At 41.8% G+C, this 24,391-nt stretch overlaps 2 long non-coding RNA genes across 2 annotated transcripts; both read left to right on the top strand.

Annotated features, from left to right (window-relative positions):
• Nucleotides 1–11,812: 11,812 nt before the first annotated feature.
• Nucleotides 11,813–12,491, top strand: LOC120549567. The gene is made up of 3 exons (XR_005637405.1): nt 11,813–11,850; nt 11,963–12,032; nt 12,368–12,491. It is a non-coding gene; the product is annotated as an uncharacterized LOC120549567 (long non-coding RNA).
• A 10,204-nt stretch (nt 12,492–22,695) lies between these two features.
• Nucleotides 22,696–24,124, top strand: LOC120549526. Its single transcript, XR_005637399.1, has 4 exons — nt 22,696–22,940; nt 23,538–23,579; nt 23,712–23,899; nt 24,058–24,124. It is a non-coding gene; the product is annotated as an uncharacterized LOC120549526 (long non-coding RNA).
• Nucleotides 24,125–24,391: the final 267 nt, after the last annotated feature.

Below are 24,391 nucleotides of genomic sequence, written 5' to 3' on the forward strand. Positions count from 1 at the left end.
CTGGTCGGGCTAGAACTCTCCCCAGCCGGATCGGGCTGTACTTGCTTGCCTCCCTCTACTCTTGCTATATTATTAATTATACAGTATATAAAACTGATGACTACGAGGAGAAGCAGGTGGGCCGGGTTAGGTGGACGCTGCAACTCCTCACTCCCTAACTATAAGCTTTGTCAAAGAGGAGGGTTTTCAGTTTACTATTAAATGTGGCGACGGTGTCTGCCCCCCGAACCCAGACTGGAAGCTGGTTCCACAGAAGTGGAGCCTGATAGCTGAAGGCCCTGGCCCCCAGTCTACTTCCAGAGACTCTAGGAACCACAAGTAGCCCCGCATTCCGGGAGCGCAGTGCCCTAGTGGGACAATAAGGTACTAAGAGCTCTTCTAGGTATGATGGTGCTTGACCATCGATCCTAGATTTCACAGGAAGCCAATGCAGAGAAGCTAATACAGGAGAAATATGATCTCTTCTCTTAGTTCTCGTCAGAACACATGCTGCAGCATTCTGGATCAGCTGGAGCGTCTTAAGGGACTTATTTGGGCAACCTGATAATAAGGAATTGCAGTAATCTAGTCTAGAAGTAACGAATGCATGGACTAGTTTTTCAGCATCGTTTTGAGACAGGATATTCCTAATTTTGGCAATGTTACGAAGATGGAAAAAGGCTGTTCTTGAGGTTTGTTTTAAGTGGGCGTTGAAGGATATATCCTGATCAAAAATAACTCCCAAATTTCTGACAGCAGTGCTGGAGGCCAGGGCGATACCATCCAGAGTAGCTATATCTTTAAAACGGTGCGTTGCGCGTTGGTCCTATCACAATAACTTCCGTTTTGTCTGAGTTTAACATCAGGAAGTTGTGGGTCATCCAGCATTTTATATCCTCAATTCACGTTTGAAGTCTTGCTAACTGACCACTTTCATCTGGCTTAATTGACAGATATAATTGGTGTATCGCCTGTGTAACAGTGATAGTTAATTGAGTGTTTCCTAATAATATGGCCTAGAGGAAGCAGCATATATAAGGAAAATAGAATTGGTCCAAGCACTGAGCCTTGAGGAACGCCATGGCTAACTTTGGCGTGCTTGGAGGGTTTATCGTTAATGTTAACAAATTGGGATCGCTCAGAGAAATAAGACTTAAACCAGCTTAGTGCGATTCCTTTAATTCCGACTAAGTGTTCTAATCTCTGTAACAGGATTGTATGGTCAATAGTGTCAAATGCAGCACTAAGATCTAGTAAAACAAGAATGGAGACAAGTCCTTTGTCTGCAGCTGTTAGAAGGTCGTTAGTAATTTTCACCAGTGCCGTCTCTGTGCTATGATTCTTTCTAAATCCTGATTGAAAATCATCAAATAAACTGTTGCTATGTAGAAAATCACATAACTGATTAGCAACCACCTTCTCAAGGATCTTGGATAGAAAGGGAAGGTTAGATATAGGTCTATAGTTTGCTAAGACCTCAGGATCCAGGGTGGGTTTTTTCAGAAGAGGTTTTATCACAGCTATTTTAAATGACTGCGGTACATAACCTGTTAATAAGGACATATTGATCATATCTAGTAGTGAAGTGTTTACCACGGGTAACGCTTCTTTGAGTAGCCTCGTTGGGATGGGGTCCAAGAGACAGGTAGATGGCTTAGCTGAGGATATCTTTAACATTAATTGTTGAAGGTCTATAGGATAAAAGCAGTCTAAGTATATGTCGGGACTAGTCGTTTGTTCTAGCGGTCCTGTATTTAAAGATGAACTGTTAGAAGTTAAGGGCAACTGTTAGAAGTTAATGATAAAATTGTTATAATTTTATCATTAAAGAAGCTCATGAAGTCATCACTACTCAGTGCTAGAGGAATAGATGGCTCAGTAGAGCTGTGACTGTCTGTCAGCCTGGCTACAATGCTGAAAAGAAACCTTGGGTTGTTCTTATTTTCTTCTATTAGTGAAGAGTAATAGTCTGATCTGGCTTTTCTTAAGGCCTTCCTATAGGTTTTGAGACTTTCTTGCCAATCCAAACGTGATTCTTCCACTTTGGTGGAGCGCCACTTACTTTCAAGGTTTCGCGAGATTTGTTTTAATTTGCGAGTTTGGGAGTTATACCAAGGAGCTGTTTTCCTTTGCTTTATCGTCTTCTTTTTGAGAGGGGCGACAGAGTCCAAGGTCGTCCGTAGGCAAGTCGTAGCACCGTCTACAAATGTATCAATTTGAGAGGGACTGAGGTTAACATAGAGGTCCTCTGTTATGTTAAGGCATGACATAGAGTCAAATGCTGTTGTAATATCTTCCTTAAATTTCGCTATAGCACTGTCAGATAGGCATCTAGTGTAGAAGCTATTATCTAGTTTAGTATGGTCAGGTAGCAAGAATTCAAAAGTAATTAAAAAATGATCTGATAATACCAAATTCTGCGGAAATATTATTAAATCCTCAATTTCAATACCATATGCCAGCACAAGGTCGAGGGTGTGGTTAAAAACAGTGCGCCCTTGTGCACACTCTGACTGAAACCGATTGAATCCAGTAATGTGTTGAAAGCAGTAGTAAGGCTATTGCTGTCAACGTCCACATGGATATTAAAATCACCTACAATAAGTACTTTGTCTGATTTAAGGACTACACATGATAAAAACTCTGAGAATTCAGATAAAAATTCAGAATACGGACCTGGAGCTCGGTAGACAACAACAAATATAATTGGCTGTTCTGATTTCCGTGTTGGATGTTGAAGATTAAGAACAAGGCTTTCAAAAGAGTTATAATTCAGTTTGGGTTTAGGGTTAATTAACAGGCTTGAATCAAAAATGGCTGCAACTCCCCCTCCTCGGCCGGAGCCTCTAGGAATTTGAGTATTAATATGACTGGGAGGAGTCGCTTCATTTAGACTAACATATTCTTCATGGCCCAGCCATGTTTCAGTAATACAGAATAGATCAATTTGATTATCAGATATCAATTCATTTACTAGTACTGCTTTAGAAGACAGAGATCTGATATTTAGTAATCCACATCTAATTTTCCTATCCTTTTCTATCATTGCAGTGGTAGTTTTAATTCCAATTAGGTTGTTAAGTATTGCCCCTCTATTCACCACTTTGTGTGGTCTGTTGTTGATTATAATAGGAATAGTACTAGTACTACATGTTACTGGAATAGTACTAGTACTACACGTTACTGGAATAATACTAGTACTACATGTTATCCTGCAGAAAACATTTTCAGATTCATCCACTTGTATAGTGCTATCAGGATCAATGCCTGGGGGACATGAGTCTGTGATATTTTCAACATAATGTCAATACTTACCTTTCAGTGTGGTCGTTATGTTGTCAGATAGCATCCTGGCTCCGTGTCGGTTTGGGTGGAGACCATCACGCTTCAGCAGGTTGGGCATCTCCCAGAACAGGTTGAAGTTGTCGACATAGGGAATGCTCAGGGAAGTGCAGAGTGGATCCAGCCAGGTGTGGAGCCCGAACAGTCTGGACCATCTCTCCGCACCCTTCCTGTAGGTAGGTAGAGGCCCAGAGATGACAATCCGCTTACCTGTGCCCATCAGGGTGGAGAGGAGAGTGGTGAAGTCTTCCTGGAGTGCTATCGACCGTCTCTCTCTGATGTCGTTTGTGCCCACATGCACGATGATGTTGTCGACCTTGGCGTGGCGGGCGAGGATACCGGGAAGTTTGTGCTGGATGTCACGGACCTTGGCACCGGGGAAGCAGTAGACCTTGGAGGGACCGCTAGGTAAAGGGGGAATGTGGAAGTCCCTTACCATGGAGCTTCCGATGACCAGCGTGGAGGTTGATGAGTCCGGGGGGAGAGTCCGCCCTCAGTGGGCGCGTCGACTGTGTGGATGGACCAGGATGAGCTGCGTGGGGACGTGGCAGAGAAGGGAACTCCTCGTCGTTCGTCAGAATGCTGTAGCGGTTTTCTAGTTGTAGGGGTTGGGCTGGGGCTGAGCGTTGTCCTGACCGCCTGCTCTGGTGCTTGCTTATACGACATGGCTCAGGTTGGTGTGGAGTGGAGCTGGTCGGCAGAGCTGGCTGGGTCCTCGGCAGAAGCCGAGGAGAGATAACAGGGTCAGAGGTTGTATTGCGTGGTGGGGTGAGAGTATTGCAGGGCACAGTGGAATCAAGACATCCGACAGTGTATGTGTGAGGGGAACTTCCAATGATAATGGAGTCGAGGAACTGTTCACTTGCCTTGATCTGGTGGAGAGTCGATATTCTGGCTTCAAGTTCCACTATCTTCTGGCTGAACAGGAGGCACGAGTCACAGCCAGGTGAACAGCGAGGGGGGGTGCAGTTCGTAGCTTGCTAGTTTAGCTAGTAGCAACGTTGATGGAGGCCTTCTCCTAAAACCGATCCCTTTTCACAAATCGAATTACAATGCAGGTGCTCCTGCTTGTATTAGCAAGCTGTGGATAGCCCGTTACTGCTTACCAAAACAATATAGAATAGATTTCCAAGGAGGCAAAATCCTGAGTGGCTCGCTTTAACTCCCGCTAGCAGGCAGGCTAACTAGCCGTTAGCACAACAAATACCTAGACGTTAGCTAACGGAGCGGAGGAAAGTTTTGCAAACAACGGAAAAACTGCGACCAGACAGGTCCGGTTAAAATACAGCTAAAACGGTGTAATTAGTGACTGTATTTCGTTGTGGAGGCCTTAAAATCGCAAGACGTTAAGCGTCTGCCGTTTCTGTGTCTGCAACAAGAAACAGCCACCAACTTTGGCACAGATGCTGAACCAGCCATGAGGAACAACTTTGTCAAGTGTCGGGGCAATGGGAATAATTGTTGCCAAGATAACGCAACTTCCTGTTTAGAAAGGAAGTTGCTATAACTTGCGCATTTTTTCAACTATCAAAATTCTCAATTTTCACCAGTTGTGACATGTTATAAAATTTTTGTGAGTTTTCGTGCATGCTAAGCCCCTCAAAAACGCAACGGAGGACTCGGAAAAATAATAATAATTAAAGCTGCAAGCAGCGATGACGGGCCCTCGCTTCTTGCCCCGGGAGGTACTGGCAAATGCAACATCACATGTAGACCACACATTTTCATGTAAATCGCAAAACTTTTGCCAAGATAGAACCGTTCATGTTTCCACACCCACCTACAGGAAGTTGTTCCTTTATAACTTGCGCATTGTGTTAGCTATCAAAATTCTTTTGATAACTTTTAGTCACGAGGGTCAACCGAGTCTATATCCAAGTTTTCGTGCAGATTGGACTCACGGCCCAGGAAGAGTTAGACAAAGTATGTTTCCCATATATCGCGATGTGAATAATTAATAAAATAAATTCTAACAGCGCCATCTAATGGCCGATGCACTATAAATTTGGCGTGGATGCTCAAACCCCTATACGGAACAACTTTGTCATATTTGGTGTCAATCGGGAATAAATCTTGTTAAGATACGCAACTTCCTGTTTCGACAGCCCCCTACAGGAAGTTGGTCCTCTGTAACTTGCGCATTGTGTTAGCTATCAAAATTCTTTTGATATATTTTTGTCATGAGGGTCCACCGAGTCTACATGCACATTTTTGTGCAGATGGGACTCATGCTCTAGGAGGAGTTAAAAAAAGTAGGTTTCGCTCAAAGCAAATTAGCTAATTAATTAAAAAAAATTAAAATAGCGCCATCTAAAGGCCAATTGACGACATATTTGGCAAACAGCCTCATTGGCACATGAGGAACAACTTTCTTAAGTTTTGTGTCCATTGGAATAGCCGTTGGCAAGATATAACCATTCCTGTTTCCACTCCCACCTACAGGAAGTTGGTCCTCCATAACTTGCGCATTGTTTTAGCTATCAATATTCTTTTGATAACTTTTTGTCACGAGGGTCCTCCGAGTGTATATGCAAGTTTTCGTGCCGATCGGACTCACGTCCCAGGAGTAGTTAGACAAAGTAGGCTTCCCAAATGTCAATATTTTGATGATTAAATAAAACAAATGGCCGATTGCAGCCAACTTTGGCACAGTTGCTAAACAGGTCAGGAGGAACAACCTTGTCAAGTTTCGGGGCAATGCAAATAATTGTTGCCACGATAAGGCAACTTCCTGTTTAGACAGGAAGTTGCTATAACTTGCACATTTTTTCAACTATCAAAATTCTCTGGATAACTTTTCAGTATGAGGGTCAACAGATACTACCTGCAAAGATTCAAGAAGATTGAAATCACGGCCTAGGACGAGTTCGAAAGAATGTAAAACACCTGAAAAATGCATAATTAAAAATGGCCGCCTTCCGGTTGGGAGGAGCTAAAGAAGGTAAATGGGAAATATGTCCGCAATTATTAGAGCAATATGTGTATTAAATCTGGTGATGATCGGAGCAACTATGTCCATGTTAAGGCCTTCCACGCCTTAGGGGGCGCTATGGAGCCCGCTTACAGGTATGGCCCAAATCGCTGTATAGTCTCACAAAGCCCCCAGGTGTTTATGTGTGTGCCAATTTTTGTGAGTTTTCGTATATATATTGAGGCCGTCAAAAATGTGCCCAAGTGCTAAATCCAATTAGGGGGCGCTATAGAGCAACCGTACCACTCCCAAGCCTAAATGTGTATTCAGATGAACGATTTTAATATTCTGCAAATGGCTGCAAAAGTTTGAGAGTTTTCGTGCATCCTAAAGTCCTCAAACATGTGTTCATAAAATTAAGATTTTTTCACGAAAACCCATATTTCAGAAATTTTGTAATTTTGTAATTTTTTCTAAAAATAGCTCCATGGAGTTCAAGATGAGACCTATGTTCGCTCAAAAGTTGGTATATTAACTTCTTACTTTTTTCGGAATTAAGGCGCACGTTAGAGGGCGCTATGGAGCCCCCTGGCAACACCCGAGGCCAAGCACTACAGAACTTTGCAATTTTCACCAGTTGTGACAGGTGTGCAAATTTTTTTGAGTTTTCGTGCATGCTAACGCCCTCAAAAATGCGACAAAGGACTCGGAAAAATAATAATCTGATGAAAAACAATAGGTTCCTTCGCACTTTCAGTGCAAGGCACCGTTGGGGCCTTGCACCGTTGGGGGCCTTGCACTTTCGTGCTCGGGCCCTAATTAAAGCTGCAAGCAGCGATGACGGGCCCTCACTTCTTGCCCCGGGGGGTACTGGCAAATGCAACATCACATGTAGACCACACATTCTAAGTTTCATGTAAATCAGAATAACTTTTGCTAAGATAGAACCGTTCATGTCTCGACACCCACCTACAGGAAGTTGTTCCTCCATAACTTGCGCATTGTGTTAGCTATCAAAATTATTTTGATACATTTTACTTACGAGGGTCCATCGAGTCTATATCCAAGTTTTCGTGCAGATTGGACTCACGGCCCAGGAGGAGTTAGACAAAGTATGTTTCCCATATATCGCAATGTGAATAATTAATAAAAAAAATTCTAACAGCGCCATCTAATGGCCGATTCACTCTAAATTTGGCATGGATGGTCAAGCCCCTATGCGGAACAACTTTGTCATGCTTGGTGGCAATCGGAATAAGTCTTGGTAAGATACGCAACTTCCTGTTTCGACAGCCCCCTACAGGAAGTTGGTCCTCTGTAACTTGCGCATTGTGTTAGCTATCAAAATTCTTTTGATATGTTTTTGTCATGAGGGTCCGCAAGGCGCACTTTAGGGGGCGCTATGGAGCCCCCTGGCAACACCCGAGGCCAAGCACTACAGAACTTTGCAATTTTCACCAGTTGTGACAGGTGTGCAAATTTTTGTGAGTTTTCGTGCATGCTAACGCCCTCAAAAATGCGACAAAGGACTCGGAAAAATAATAATCTGACGAAAAACAATAGGTTCCTTTGCACTTTCACTGCAAGTCCTCAAACAAGTGTTCGTAAAATGAAGATTTTTTCACGAAAACCAAGATTTCGGAAATATTAGAATTTTGTAATTTTTTCTAAAAATAGCACTATAGACTTCAAGATGAGATCTATGTTCCCTCAAAAGTTGGTATATTAACTTATTACTTTTGTGTAATTTAAGGCGCACATTAGGGTGCGCTATGGAGCCCCCTGGCAACGTCCAAGCCCAATCACTACAGAACTTTGCAATTTTCACCAGTTGTGACATGTGTGCCAATTGTTGTGAGTTTTCGTGCATATTAACCCCCGCAAAAATGCAACAAAGGACTCGGAAAAATAATAATAATCTGACGAAAAACAATAGGTTCCTTTGCACTTTCGGTGCAAGGCACCGTTGGGGCCTTGCACTTTCGTGCTCGGGCCCTAATTAAAGCTGCAAGCAGCGATGACGGGCCCTCCTTTCTTGCCCCGGGGGGTACTGGCAAATGCAACATCACATGTAGACCACACATTCTAAGTTTCATGTAAATCGGAATAACTTTTGCCAATTTTTTTAACTTTCTAGGGGGCGCTAGAGAGCCATTTTTGTGCGGCTATTCGCGAAATCCTTAAAATACGTAAATCTTCACCAGACTTGATGAGACTGCCAAATTTGGTGAGGTTTTGAATATGTTAAGCCCCTCAAAAAGCCAATTCATTTGACGGGAAAAAGAAGGAAAGAAACAAACAAACAAACAATTAAAGTTGCGAGCAGCGATGGACGGGCCCTCGCGCCTCGGCGCGCGTCGGGTTACCGGCGGACGCTGCTCCTTGCGACCGTGAATTCACTCGGCACTCAGACGCTGCAAATCGTCACCAATGAAAAGGGTACTCCCCGCTGAGTTCAATGATACCTCACACAAGACTCTACGTCATACGGTTCATCAGTTGTGATGGCTAAAGCATAGGGGGCGGGCCAAACCATTACCAATGATTAAGGAAGTCTGTGCTGAGTTCAATGATACCTCAAATAAGACTCTACCTTAGATGGGTATGAAAGCGGGGGTGGCTTAAGCATAGGGGGTGGGCCAAACCATCACCAATAAATAAGGAAGTCTGTGCTGAGTTCAATGATATCTCACACAAGGGTCTACATGAAACGGGTCATTAGTTATAAAAGGGGGCGTGGCTAAAGCATAGGGGGTGGGTCAAACCATCACCAATGAAGAAGGAAATCTCTGCTGAGTTCATTGATACCTCACACAAGGGTCAACCTTAAATGGTTCAAATGTTATGAAAGGGGGCGTGGCTAAAGCTTAGGGGGCGGGCCAAACCATCACCAATGAAGAATGAAGTCTCTGCTTAGTTCAATGACACCTCACACAACACTCTACCTTAAACGGTTCAAATGTTATGAAAGGGGGCGGGCCTGAGTAAGTGGGCGTGGTCATATTATAGGGGGCGGATCAGTATCACATGTAGACCACACATTCTGAGTTTCATGTAAATCGGATGATGTTTGTCATATAAGGCAGATTTCCTGATGCCAGCGGGGGGCGCTATGACCAAAAGTCAATTTTGGCCTGTAGGTGTCCTCAGGCCTGGACGCTTGTCAATTGTGAGAAATTTGCGAACGAATACGACACGCACTCAAGTTACAACAACTTCTTTGTTCATCGCTTAACACTCAAAATGGCCGCCCGCCGCCACACCGTCTGACGAAAAGTTTTTCTTTCAATAACTTTTCATTGTTAAGGTGTTGGGATGGTACAGACCAAGTTTGAAATCCATCGGATGAAATGTCTATGAGGAGTTCGTTAAAGTATAGCACCTTGACTTTTAGGCCTACTTCCTGTTGCCACTAGGGGGCGCTATGACTTTAAGTAAATATCGGCCTTTAATTGCCCCGCCACGGCCACGCCCTATGACGAAAAGTTTTTCTTTTAACAACTTTTCATCTTTAACGTCTTAAGATGGTACAGACCGAGTTTGAAGTTGATCGGATGAAATCTCTAGGAGGAGTTTGTTAAAGTACGACGTGGAAATGGCCAAAATCACACTAATTTCGAACTTTCAGTTCAAAATGGCGGACTTCCTGTTGGGTTTAGGGTATGGCTCTAATGAAGTTTTTTGTACATCTTGAAATGTTACATATGTGTACCAAGTTTTGTGAGTCTACGTTGAACGCACTGCAGGGGCTCCATTTTTTTAACATTCTAGGGAGCGCTAGCGAGCCATTTTTGTGCGGCTATTCACGAAACCCTTAAAATACGTAAATTTTCACCAGACTTGATGCGACCGCCAAATTTGGTGAGTTTTTGAATATGTTAAGACCCTCAAAAAGCCAATTCATTTGACGGGAAAAAGAAACAATAATTCCTTCAGTTTCAATAGGGCCTTCGACGCTGTCGGCGCTCGGGCCCTAATAATCTGACGAAAAACAATAGGTTCCTTCGCACTTTCGTGCTCGGGTCCTAATAAACAATAGCAACCCCTAACGTGCGCCTTAATTATGAAAAAAGTAAGAAGTTATTAACATACCAACTTTTGAGGGAACATAGTTCTCATCTTGAACTCCATGGAGCTATTTTTAGAAAAAATTACAAAATTCAAAAATTTCCAAAATCTTGGTTTTCGTGCAAAAATCTTCATTATACGAACACTTGTTTGAGGACTTTAGGATGCACGAAAACTCTCAAAATTTTGCAGCCATGTGCAGAATATTAAACTCTTTCATCTGAATGCACATTTAGGCTTGAGAGTGGTATGGTTGCTCTATAGCGCCCCCTAATTGGTTTTAGCCCTTGGGCACATTTTTGACAGCCTCAATATATACGAAAACTCACAAAAATTGGCGCCCACATAAACACCTGGGAGCTTTGTGAGACTGTACAGCAATTTGGGCCATACCTGTAAGCGGGCTCCATAGCGCACCCTAAGGCGAGCATTTTTAATTATGAATTTTTCAGGTGTTTTACATTCTTTCGAACTCTTCCTAGGCCGTGATTTCAATCTTCTTGAATCTTTGCAGGTACTATCTGTTGACCCTCATGACGAAAAGCTATCCAGAGAATTTTGATAGTTGAAAAAATGCGGAAGTTATAGCAACTTCCTTTCTAAACAGGAAGTTGCCTTATCTTGGCAACAATTATTCCAATTGCCCCGACACTTGACAAAGTTGTTCCTCATGGCTGGTTCAGCATCTGTGCCAAAGTTGGCGCAATCTGCCATTAGATGGCGCTGTTTACATTTTTTTTAATTAATCAGCAAAATATTGTCATATGGGAAGCCTACTTTGTCTAAATACTCCTGGGACGTAAGTCCGATCGGCACGAAAACTTGCATGTAGACTTGGAGGACCGTCGTGACAAAAATTTATCAAAAGAATTTTGATAGCTAAAACAATGCGCAAGTTATGGAGGACCAACTTCCTTTAGGTGGTTGTGGAAACAGGAACGCTTGTATCTTGCATACGGTTATTCCAATGGACACAAAACTTAAGAAAGTTGTTCCTCGTGTGCCAATGAGGCTGTTTGCCAAATATGTCGTCAATTGGCCTTTAGATGGCGCTGTTTTAATTTTTTTAATTAATTAGCTAATTTGCTTTGAGCGAAACCTACTTTTTTTAAAGAGGTGATATGCTCATTTTCAGGTTCATAAGTGTATTTAGAGGTTGTACCAGAATAGGTTTACATGGTTTCATTTTCAAAAAACATCATATTTTTGTTGTACTGCACATTGCTGCAGCTCCTGTTTTACTCTATTTCAACAGAGACTGTTGAGCTCTCTGTTTTAGCTACAGAGTGAAGCATCTTACCGCTATCCCATCTTTGTTTGGAGTCACACATGCGCAGTACCTAGGTAAGGACAACTAGCCACTTAGATGCAGAGTAGGGCGGGCCCTGATAGCATGGTAGTGTGATCCAAAACAAACGGATCCGATCTAGCATCTATCTGCCGGTAACCATGGCTTCAGCTCAGCCATACATGTTCGAACCAGAGTCTGATCCCGAAACAGAAGCCGAACTAGCTTCACAACCTAGACTGGAGCAAGATGTTTCAGAGTGGTAAGTTAATTAAGTATTTCAGTTTGAATTCTGCACCGTTTCTATCACAGTAACAACTTTATGTCCATTGACTGTCTTGGAGGGTATCTAACGTTTTTTATTTTATATTTAGGTGTACTTGTGGAAATTGCTCGACAATGTCCACTGAAGTTGAAAACATCTGTTGCCAAGAAATACAAATGGTAATTATATTAGAACGTATACAAAAGTCATGCAAAGTGGATATGATGTTGACTAACCTTCCTCTGTTGTAAAATACTACAAAATGTGTTGTCATTTTTACTTTTACCGTTGTGTAAAAATGTATCATTTCACATCACCTCCTGGATGTAATTATTTGTAATCAATTATATTATAGGGGCCAATCATTTCTATGATCTTTTACAACACCATTTGTTTTATACATACAAGGTTAACAAATAAATGTAGCTTCAACAATCAGTATCTCCATTTTGCAGTAATGTTGCCTCCTCAGGTAATATTTATTCTAAATGAATAAAATTATTTTTTTTATTAGGTTGTTACACAAATGCAACAGGTTCCTGTCCCACCTACCTGCATGGTTTACCATCCAGACCTAGAGCCAACCTGTTTGAACCACTACACCCTGCGGAACATCTACACTATATACAGAGCAGACTATGGACCTTTGAGGTGTCGAACAGAAAAAGAGTACGTTTTTAAAACATATAATTAACCATAAAATTATTTTACCAATAAACCAAAGACCTAATGAAGAAATCACAATTACAATGTCTTTATTTTCATCAAATGTTGAAACGCTTATATAAATAGAACAATCTTAATATACATAATAGGAAAAAAATACAGATATACACTATAAATAAGAGTGATGTTCACTACTGTCCAATCCTGTCCATACAGGCGCTACAGGCACCTTGCCTATCTTGGCTTTGTGAACTGGTGCTGGGGCTACTTGGGATGGACTGTTAGGGTGGTAATCCCGTCGTGGGTTGTACGCCAGATACGCCTGCAGTTTCTTGATCCGGGTGCCTAGTATGTACGGTTCCGACTGTCCCTTGAACAAAGCGGGACAGATGGCGGGCAACCACTTCCTCCTTTGAGGGTCTCTCATGTTCCGATGCCAGATCCTTGGGGATGGGGATCAGTTTCAGCACCTCAACAAATGGAGTTGGGTCCTCAAACACCTCCTCGAAAACCAGCCTCATAAGTTCTTCCACATATTCTGTGAATTAATGCATATAAATAATCACTTAAGTGCTTAAGAAGAGCGTTCTTCTCAGACGCCACCTTATTTCTACATATTTGTTTTTTAGCCTCAACTATTTATTTGTTACGTTTACAATACTTATACACGTATACACACACACACACACACACACACACACATACACACACACATATATACACACATATACACAAGTGTCGCTATTTGTAATTACAAAAGATGTTTTTCTAAAGTTAACACTACTTGTAAATATTCAATGTGTCACTATTGATGTTACATTATTTGTTATATAAATAAAAGTAGTTTAAAACTTACTGTATGTAGGGTCTGTTTTTACTGGCCTCGCAGTCACCTCCCCCTTCCTGGACTTGGGAAACACAACCTTGAATACTGGTTGTCCTGCAGATGTTGTGGCTTGCTCGCGGTCTGCATTTTCATTGTAGTGCATGGCTGCAAGGTACAACCTACAAAAATACAATTGCAAACTGAAGTGACACAACAATTTTGATATTTTATATATATAAGCCATTAGGCAGTAGCTGTGGTGTATAATGTTACTGAATGTATTCATTGTATTACCTGCAAAGCATGCCCATGAAAGGGAAAACCACATTCTTGGGTGTGAAGCGAAGGATCAAACTGTGGAAAGCCTCCAGGGATGATGTTTGGTAGTGGTGGCTCAGCTTCTCCACATCTTTGACAACCCTCTTATTGACCAGGATTTTTTCCACTTTGTAGAGCGCCATTGACCCTTAAATAAAATTAAAAAACATTTTATTAAAATTGCAGCCCATTAACACAGTAAATACAGCAATAATATTTCATTATAAAAGGGCATTTGAGGTGAAGTTGTTTTTTGTTATTAATATTATAAGCAAAAAAGGTTTTGCATTTTAAATTTAATTCTTTTACTCACATTTTGTTTACATACCTGGTTGAAACCATTTACTTGGATCCCTTGACACTCGATCAGGATCATGTCGCAAGGCAAAAAAAAAGAATATATGGGACCCACCTCAACAAGCTGAAGGTCGATAATGCGGTTACTGTCTAGGTGCATCAGTGTGTAGCTCCCATACTTTGCTGAGCGCCCTGAAGATTATATAACAAAGACCATGTCAAGGCTTTGCAACTCAAATCGAATGTTTAAGTACCATGCTTTTAAGAACAGACTTTTGGGACTTTTGTCTTACCTGGGGAGTCAGCTCGCATATCTCCACTGACTCCAATCTTTCCTCCATGCTGTAACTTTTGAAAAAGATGTTGCTGATCCGTCTTCCATTTGTGGATTATGCCTGGCTCCAGAAAACTCCTTGCATGCCTCCTGAAGGTGTCATACTGGAAAATCTGAAGATTCATGGCCTTGCATATCTGTGAAAACATGTAAAATTGGTACGTTTGTGAAAACAGTACAGTGATTGCCATTTCATATTAAATAGTTATAGCAATACCTTTTCCAGTTGGATGAAGGATGAACCGGTGAAATATGTTGCCGCTGACAGGTGTAGGTTGCCGACGGGGGTACTTCCTACAACAGGCTGACTCTGCCACTGTCTTGAATAGTTGCAGTGTGGGCAGAGCTGTGTGAATGACACATACGTTCCCATTTTTCGGCGCTGAACGTCACACTGCCTCTTGCATACAGGACAGCTTTAAAAAAGCTCCCTTAGGCAACTTTCAAAAACAATGTACTTATCATCCTTATAAGTAGACACTGGCTCAGACCTTAAAAAAAACAGAAAGACTACATTCTTGCTTTAGCTTTCCTACCAAGTTTAACATTTCTGCTGATAAGTCATATTGAAATGTAATACAAATATCGAACTTACGACATGGCAGATTCGTCCGTTAGAACAGAGTCACCAGGGATATACAGACCGGTCTCATGGAAGTTCGTGTAAATGTGACGTTATTTGAATCTATTGATACGTGTTCACGGAGACGTTTTTGTCGTTTTTTACGTGGTGGACAACACGAAAATGTGAACTAATGTATTTCAATGGGAAGCATATTTCGTGGCCACAGAACGAAATTGTAGGGAGTAATATAAAAAGCCGAAAATCCGCGTACGGAGGTTGGTCGGGGTGGTGGATGGGTCAAACAACACAGGACTTTCACCCGGGCGAGCGGGGATCGCGTCCCGTTTGCGGCGCTTTGTTTCCTGGGGATGGCGTCCCTGCGTGTGGCGTTTTGTCCCGCGTGTTACTGTGGCGCGTTCTCCGGCGTTTAAGGCGGCCTTTCCCCGGCGTTTAAGGCGGCCTTTCTCCAGCGTTTAAGGCGCCCTTTCCCCGGCGTTTAAGGCGCCCTTTCCCCGGCATTTAAGGCACCCTTTCCCCGTAAGTTTTTTCATAAACCCAACCTCCGCCATCCCGTTATTGTGGGGCGTGCTCAGCGGGCCGCATTGCGGGCGCCTCCTGGCTTATGGAGCGTCTTTTTCGGCCGCCTCCCGGCGGGCCGCCTCGCGGGCACCTCCCGGCTTATGGAGCGACCTTTTCGGCCGCCTCCCGGCGTCCTTTCCCCGAGAAAATAATGTGACATTTACACGTAAAAAATAACGTGACAGTTACACGTAAAAAATAACGTTATAGTTACACGTAAAAAACGAGAAAAACGTCTCCGTGAACACGTATCAATAGATTAAGAATAACGTGGACATTTACACGAACTGCCGTGAGACCGGGTTGGGATATATGTTGAGTCTTGTGGCTCAGCTTGCAACTCTGTTGAGGTGTCTCCCTCTTCCTCCTCCTCCTCCTCCTCCAACTCAAGACGAGGTCTCTTGCGAGGTCTGTAATCTTGGGGTCTTATTGGTGTTGAAGACATCGGGGTGAATTCTGGGGAGCTTTAAGGGCACCATTGCCTGGGTGCCTAAGAAAAAAAAAGGAAAAACTTAAATAATATTTTTCTTTACAATAACGAAATGAAATTCTCATGTTTATTATACATTGGGTTTTCAGTAGAGTAAGGCATTTACAGGTAGTGCATGTGAACTAAAAATGCAAAAACGTGATGCTTTTTTTATTTACCTTTGCTTCTCATGGAAGCCCTCAACGTACCCAGGGATAGCTGTGTGCCGACTGTTCTCATTTTTGGAGCACTGGACTGTGTGCCCACTGACATATTTTGTGGTGGTTCGGTCTGGCATCCTATATCATGGAATGTAGTGGAAAGGTGTGGGGTTTCGAGGTGCTGCTGTGATGTACTCTGTAGTAAGACAGTAATCAGATGAAAAGAGTCAGTATCTGTAACGCTAACGTTCTTATCCCTTGTGAAATCAGGAGACAGCACAAGTAGCATATAAACAAATTAACACACCACATGACATCCTTTTGCTAGTCAAAGCCCCGGTTGTGTAAGTAGGGAGCAAATATACTGTTGGTTATGGACAACGGTCTCCACGTAACAAAAGCAACTTAAACACACGTGTCGTTTACCACTTTACAGAACGTTAGCCAACACTACCAAATTAGCTGAGCTTATACAGTGGTTTCGATGCCCTTACCAATCAACCTGTAAAGTAGCATTAACGTTCTAAACATACCTTCACATGCACACTTGTACACTGTTCTACATATTTTGACTGAAAAGCGATAGTCGATTTTAATGCAGTGTTACGTAATTGTGTTCTGTTAGGTTTAAAAAAGTTAAAACATTGGTGATGTCTGATAAAATGTACTTTTATTTGAACGAACACTGTAGCTGGAGGAAAGCACTGAATCAACCGATTGCATCACACCACACTAATCAGCATTTGACTGCCTCACCCAAAACCTATAGCTTCTAAAGAATTAATTAGGTCATTGCTGTTATTTAGCATAAATGTAAAAGCGCTGGAAGACTTATTGTTTAATTTAAAAAAAAATTCTATATTTTTTAAGGGATGCAGTTGGAGTCCGCTGTTTACAGTGTAATTGTTTGTCATGTCGCATGACTGTTTTTATGTGACTCCGCAAGGAGAATCATGGATTCAGTCCGCTGTCAGCTGCAGTGTTTTCATGTTTTATGTTTAATTGTGTCTTGACTGTCGTTTTCATGTTGTTTTATTAAACCTTTTTGCTTAATCTTTCAAATCGAACCTAGCCTCTCCTTCGTCCTCAGAAATCTAAGAACACGTCATTTAGTGAAATTCTAACAATTGGTGACCCTCGACGTGGATTTTTTGGAGGACAAAAGGAAAAAGGCAAACTGATAGAAGGAGCTAGTGTCTGCTGATCTCTCACACAGGGCCCGGAATTGAAAGGTGAGCCAGAACCTGTTTTTATCGAAAATCTGCAATAGTTAATTTAGAAAGATTTAGGTGGGAGAGATCAGCAGCATAAACTCGTAAGTCTATTAAAATCTGTAAACGTAATTGATAAAAGTAGCCTAATGCCCAGTTGAGAACTAGCTACGTTGAAAGCGATAAGTCAAAAGTAATTGTATTGGTGTGTAATTTATGTGGTGATGGGAAGCTTAAATGGCCTCGGGAAATCCATGGTATTATTAGGCTAATGCACACACAATAAGCCCGTAGAAGTCGGCCGAAGGGAAGCCTTTGAAAGTGTTGGTACCGTGTGCATAGTCTATAGAGGTCCGTACAGTCGGCCGGGGTGGAGCCCCTGAAAAAAATATTAAAATGCCCGTGAAGTCGGCCGGAGTATTAGACTTTGAAAAGAATAAGTACAAGTCCGTAAACAGCCGGCCCGAGTTAGACTCTGAAAAATTTTAAATAAAAGACCGCGAGGGCGGCAACAGAGTAAGTCTCTGTAAGGCACTGAGGAAAGATTAAGACTTTTTCAAAGCCAGCTTAAACAGCTGTGGGGACGTAGGCCCTGGAGAAGCTACTTTCGCGGCGGCGGAAGAAAAGGCGTCAGTGGAGGACCCCCCAGTTTTTTCTCGTGACCATAGTATGGAAATAGGAAAATCAATTAAATAGGTATAGTCGAATTGTGTGAAAACACTTAGGAAATTGTACAGAGGCCTACTGTAAATATTTTTAGAAATAGAATAGTGGTGTTGGGATCTGAGTCTGCGGCAGCGACTCGCGCGCGCTGTGTGTGTTTTGTGAAAAATTGTAAATAAAATTGTTTTGTTTAAATTGAGAGCGTGCAGCTCAGCGGTGGGGTTTGTGGACGTGTTGAGGTTACAGACGCAGTTTGGTTGTGTATGTTCATTTGTGTTGAGTTTTGCATTGGAAATTCCATTTCCTGAGTGGTATAACGAACAGCGACTCCATCTGGTTGGTAAATCATTACAACAGAGCGTCTATGTTAAAAAGCTAAGGGTCAGACTATGGAAAATACGGTAAACTAGAGAAATGAAATTTCTGAAGAGATTGCGGTGTAAATGCTGTATGATTGAAAAACTGACTGGATGACTGGTTAGAATTTTGTGAAAAAGCGTGCAAGCTCAAGCAGTGAGAATGGCTGGAAAAAGTGGAAATGGATTAATCGGTATGAATGTCTTTTGAAGAGTTGGGCGCCGACCCTGTATGAAAAATGTGGAATGTTTTAAAGTTTGAATGGAGTTCCTCAATGAATGCATGAATGAGCAGAAAATGTATGAATATGTGTCGGCTTTGAACATTCAGTCCCTCTGTTGCAAGGGGGCAAAGATGCCTGCTAAAACGTTGAATATTGGAAATGATTGGTTTCATTTGATTACATTTTTTTTTGTTCATGATTAGTGTTGTCTTATAGGGACAATCTTGGGAATACCTTAGTTTTAGTCTTGTTTAACTTTAAATCCATTTTTCTGTTCCTTGACTAAGTTTCAGTTATTCTTCCAACAAGCAAACTTGTATTGTATTGTCTCCTGTGTTAATGAAGGACTGTGTAGGAGACACAGGGGGGTTTTCACACCTCATTCAATGCAATAGATGCAGATTTCCTGAGTGAAGGATTGAATCATTGTCTGAACTATTAGATATGTTCCCCATGCCAGAATATTTTGTAATTGAAATAAGGGATTAATCATTATATTCTAAGTAGGTTACTGGATTTTGAGTTTGTTTTTCTTCTGCTACATTTTTAATACATTTTACTTTGATCCTTCTGTTATCTTTTTCTTTTCTTTTACTTTTTGGCTTGTTGCTTTTGAGTAGGGCTGTGTCGGAGTGATTGATGAAGCCCATTGCAAGTCAGAGCATTCCAGGGAGTTCTCTGAAAAGGGAAAAAATAATTTGAGAGTCAAGGTAGTAGTTTTTCCATTGATATTTCTTTATGGTTTGTTGATTTTATTTATTTTTTATTTTTTCTATTCCCTAGTTTATAAATATTTTGTTAAAAATAAAAAATGGGGGGAGATCAGGGGATTTGTAAAGGCGTCTCTGTGCTGGCCACACAGAGGTGCTATGCAAATCTTCTTCTCAGAGTATGGAACGGAGCACAAAGTGACACGTGACTTATATAGAAATTGATTTGCTCCAAAAATAGCAATTTGCTGATCAAGTTTGTCAAAAGTGTTTGAAGTAATAGTAAAAGATGAATCAAGCAGCCCATTCCCCCATTGAGAAAGAAAATTGTGGAGTTTTTATTTTTTGTTTTTTGTGTTTTTGTAATTGATGATCTGTACTGTATGTTTATAATGGACTCATGACTTTTTGGGATCATTTATTGTGTTATGGACTGAAGCTTTTTGCCCATTGTCTTAAGGACTTTGAAAAACACAGATGACAAAGTAAATTTCTCCTCTATGAGAAATTTAATGGACAAATCAAGGACAAACTATCAATAATATGACTTTTCGCAAGGCAGTGTGTTGGCATATCACAGCCATTTTATTCACAGGTGAAAGCAGCCTCCAGATTCCTGCTGATGAAGTCATTCAGCCTGATGATGTCATCTGTTCGAGGAGATCAAGGAATCCAGGTCAGATTCATGCAAGGTGCTGCAGGACACCAGCGCTGCAGTGGAGTGAGAGAGACGCATAACAAGGATCCATGTTCGCACTTCAACAACAGTCCAGCAGAGTGTCAAGGGGAGCCAGGGTTCAGACGCCAACGGAGAGAACCAGCGATGCTGACTTCTGCTGACTTCCTGCGGTGGTTTCCTGACAGAGCCAGGAGACTGGATCCCACTTCCTGACCCTGGGCCTGCTGACACACCAAAAAAGCTAAGGATGTTTTTTTCCTACAGGTGCTGGAGCAAGCAGCACACACAGCTGATCCACCTTCATGTTTCAGAAACAGGAGGGATAAGGAGGAAGAGACCAGTGATGACATCCACAGGTGTCAGACATGGTTTACCAACGCCAACAAGGGGAGCGAGGAGAATTGGGTCAGCGGTAAATCCACAAGGAGACCCTGGGCTCCCCTCTGATCTGTCACCTTCCAGTCAACTGTTAAAGGGCCAGAATTTTCAGCCAATTCTTCGGACAGAAAGGATGAGGGCATTCTTTACAGCAGCTGCAGCCAAGCTAGGCGCACAAATGTGACGTCAAGAGTGCACCATAGCCTGCTAAGGTTTTTGGTGACGTTGCCACCTGGTGCTGGCTGCATGAGAATGAACCAGCGATCCGAGATTTTCTCCCAATTTTCAGATTGGACAACAAGGAACTTTCAAAATCTTGATTTCAGACTTTTTCCCCCAGTGTGCATCTTTCAATACAGAATGGACAATGATGAAGAATGTTTTTCTGTGCTCGCTCCATCTGAACTGACAATATATATTGAAGTATGTGTGTATTAGTTTTTAGCTCTTTTGTGATTAGGATCACAAAGATCAAACCTAATGCCCACCTGATTGCATTACAGATTTGAGACCACCAGTTATAACTTGTACAGTATTTGAAGTGCAGTGTGGAATGTAGAATTTGGTTTTATCGACGTGATTAGAACAAAGGAAATGCAAACTCTGTAAACTTGAATACAATCAACACTTCCATGATAATCAACCTTAGTCTGTGACCTGGAGTAAACCTAAATTCAGGTGTGTCCTTATCCTGAGGGACAGGATAAATGGGGGCTCCTGAGACGATCTCAGGACTGTTCTTCTGTGACTCCACAAGAGAAGCATGAGAGCAGTCCGCTGTCAGCTGCAGTGTAATATTTTTGTTTTCTGTTGACTGTCATTTTTCATGTTGTTTTTATTAAACCCTCTTGCTTGACTTCCAATTAGACCCGAGCCTCTCCTTCGTCCTCAGAAATCTAAGAACACGTCATTTTGTAAATATTCTAACAGTTCAAAAGCTTTGAACAAAACGGTTTGAACACAAAACGTTAGCGCTAGCTAGCTAGAAAGTTAGCTTCTGCTAACTTTGTAACGAGGCTACATTTCACTGCCACCGTAACAGCTGCTGGTATAAGTTACTAATAAATGCACATCCACACAACAGCAATATTTCACATCTTTAAATACACAACCCATCACCATATTTAAAAAAACTAATCTGTTAAAAATGAGCTAAACAATTTCACACTGGATATAACATTAGCTACAGCTTTAGCTGTAGTTTAGCTACAACCTGCCCACTTCAACTGCCCACTTCAACACTTCGTAAAGGTTTATAAATTATAGCTAGCGTACTTACAGGTTGTGGTTCTGAATCTCCATGATGACCAGACAGAGTCGGAACTGCACTGTCTTTCAGAATTAAACGGTTTGAAAATCCTGAATTGAACTGTTGCAGGTTCAGGAAGCAGTCCTCCGTAAAATGAACAGAACACAACATAAGGTTGGGGTTGTAGTCCTGGGGAATAGTGCCAAAAACAAATTTTAACCACTGACTCTTAAATTCATCGTCTTTTGGAAGACGAAAAAGAGGAAATTTCCCAGCCGCTCTGGGTCTAACAAACTTGAATTGGTGGTGGCGGTGGGGGGGAGGGGAGCAGCTAGGCGAGCTTTATAACTATATAAAGTATACTATACTATATAATAAAGAAAAGGCTTCACTACAATAGAGCTGTCCCCACTAACACAGAACGTTTAGGGAACGTTGGGGAACGTTAGTTTTTGGTTCTCTAAAGGTTAGTTCGAACCAAACCAAAAACTAACGTTTAGGGAACGTTCCCTCATGGTTATAACGTTCCCTAAACGTTAGGGGAACCAACCAACGGGAACGTTCTCCTGTGGTTGCACTGTTACCTCCACACAACGTTCCTGTTTGGTTGTTTTTGGTTGTTCTGAGTGCGGTTTTGAAAATGTTTATTTTTACCAGCTCCATTTAAGTTTTTGAAGTAGCCTAGCAGTCACTTGATTTAGATTCACGCAAAAATTATTGGTCTTATAAAATCGAAGTAAGATAAACAACATAGCAAGAGAATAAAATTATTTTTAGGCTGATAACAATTTTGTTAAAAACAATACTTTTGTGCTTGATTTCGTTTTTTTACCTGCATTAGGTGAAAATACTTAAAACATCTATCAATCTTATCAAAACAGAATCTATCAATAGAATGATTTTCACAACTTAGAAAATTCACTTGTTTCATTTCTAACAAGTGTCTCAGTCCAGTGTACAAATCCTACCGTTACACCCCCCCGCCAGTAGGGGAAGACAGTGCCTCTGCTCTCAGGTGACCGATTCAAGTCCTGTCATGACTTCCGTTTACAACACCGGTACACACACCTGGCTAACAGGACAGACAAAAGATCCGTTCGCTTGGTCCCAAATTCGAACTGAAATACTGCCATTGGCTAAAACCTATGTTGACTACACTTCACCGACGGTGTTATAACGCAAGGTAGGACGAAGATACCAAGAAGGACATTGTCGGCTGTCAACAGTAAAGACTTTCCTCCGCTCAAGACTGCTAGCCCGTATGCTAACGCGGGAAACAAGTTAGCTTTCCACAGCTAGCTAAGCTGCTAGCCCTAGTATGGAGGATACATCAAAGTTGGCCACAGAGACTGAACCTTCCCTCGGTGATGTTTTAACCACCATAAGGAACCTGGACAACAAGGTGAGAGATTTTGGTAAACAACTTAAAGAAAGCTCCGACATGGTTGCCAGCATTATACAGCGAGTCGAGCTGAACTCAGTCGGACTCACTGAATGCAGTGAGGCTGTAATTCACCATGTGTTCTATTAATACATCCATGGTATTATCTTAGGATAAATCTGAGGGATGGCTGCTGTAAAGCCCGTTACATGGATTTAAAATCATTAGCGTTTCCCAAAACTGCCGGGGCTATCAAGCTAAACAATAGAGTTAGTTAACTAGCTAGGTAGCTAGCTAACGTTAACGTAATATCTTACATGTCCCTAAGAGCCGATGTGGGTTTAGGTTTAAACACTTATCTTACGATACATCCGAGGCTGTATGCTGTAAAGCCTGTAACGTGGATGAGAGATAAAGCCATGGATGTATTAACAGAAGCTCTGTTCACAAAACTGCAGGCTAACCTAGCATAACATAATGATTACACCTCCTTGGTTGTCTAAATACATCCATCGTTTATTTAGATAATCATGGTAAGACCTTAAGTACAGACTACATTATTTACACTTCATATATTCTTTTTGCAATCAGTACAAATTGTATGGTCTTTTATTTCAGATGAATCCATTCCACAAGCAAGAAAGCATTTCAGGACAGAGTGTAAGTTAACATTTATGCATGCATTTAAGAAACCAGTCATATTTCCTACCATGGAACTACTGAAATTCAACCTGGTGCATATCACGTGACTGTTATAATGTATAACAACTAAAACCATTAATTATTCCATAGCCATGAGGACCTCGCATTACCCGCATGGCACAGCGGATGGACACATTTGAGGAAAAGATGGATGAGCTGCTCATGCTCTTAAGGAGCTCCCAGTCACCTCCCTCTGCTCCAGTCGATGACGTGTTGCTGTCGCCCTGCTCAACAGTCATCGAGCTGCAGGAGTTCAACAGGAGAGGAGGAACAAAATGGTAATTAAGTGGCCCTACCCTGCCCTAAGATAACACTATATAATTGCATAAATTAAAATATCATTATAACTGAACTGACTTCTCTTACAAAATGAGATTGTACAAGCTCTCCACTTTGTTCTACATGTGTAATTTTTATTTCTATATTTGTTTTACAGCAACTTTTTCTGACAACCTTTCAACCAATGACGTTGTAAAACTGTATAGCCTGCAGGGCAGAAAGACAAAGGCCTTCCAGGACCTGACAATCTTCAGGGTTATAACAGGCAGGTGTTGTTTTATTGTTCACATCAGTATTATGCGTTGCTTGGCTGATAAGGGGTTTTAATTTGACTTGTAACGTTGCTTCTTCTTGCTACTCTAGCGGCCTCTCAGAAAAACTGCCCGCTGACTGCAGCAGACGTGGAGGACCCCCAGTGCTCCCCCTCACAATATCCAACAGCCTAGTGTCAAAGGTCGACTCATTCAAGTTTCTGGGCTCCATCATTTCCC

This window comes from Perca fluviatilis, chromosome 20 (genome assembly GCF_010015445.1).
Source record: "Perca fluviatilis chromosome 20, GENO_Pfluv_1.0, whole genome shotgun sequence".
NCBI lineage: Eukaryota > Metazoa > Chordata > Actinopteri > Perciformes > Percidae > Perca > Perca fluviatilis.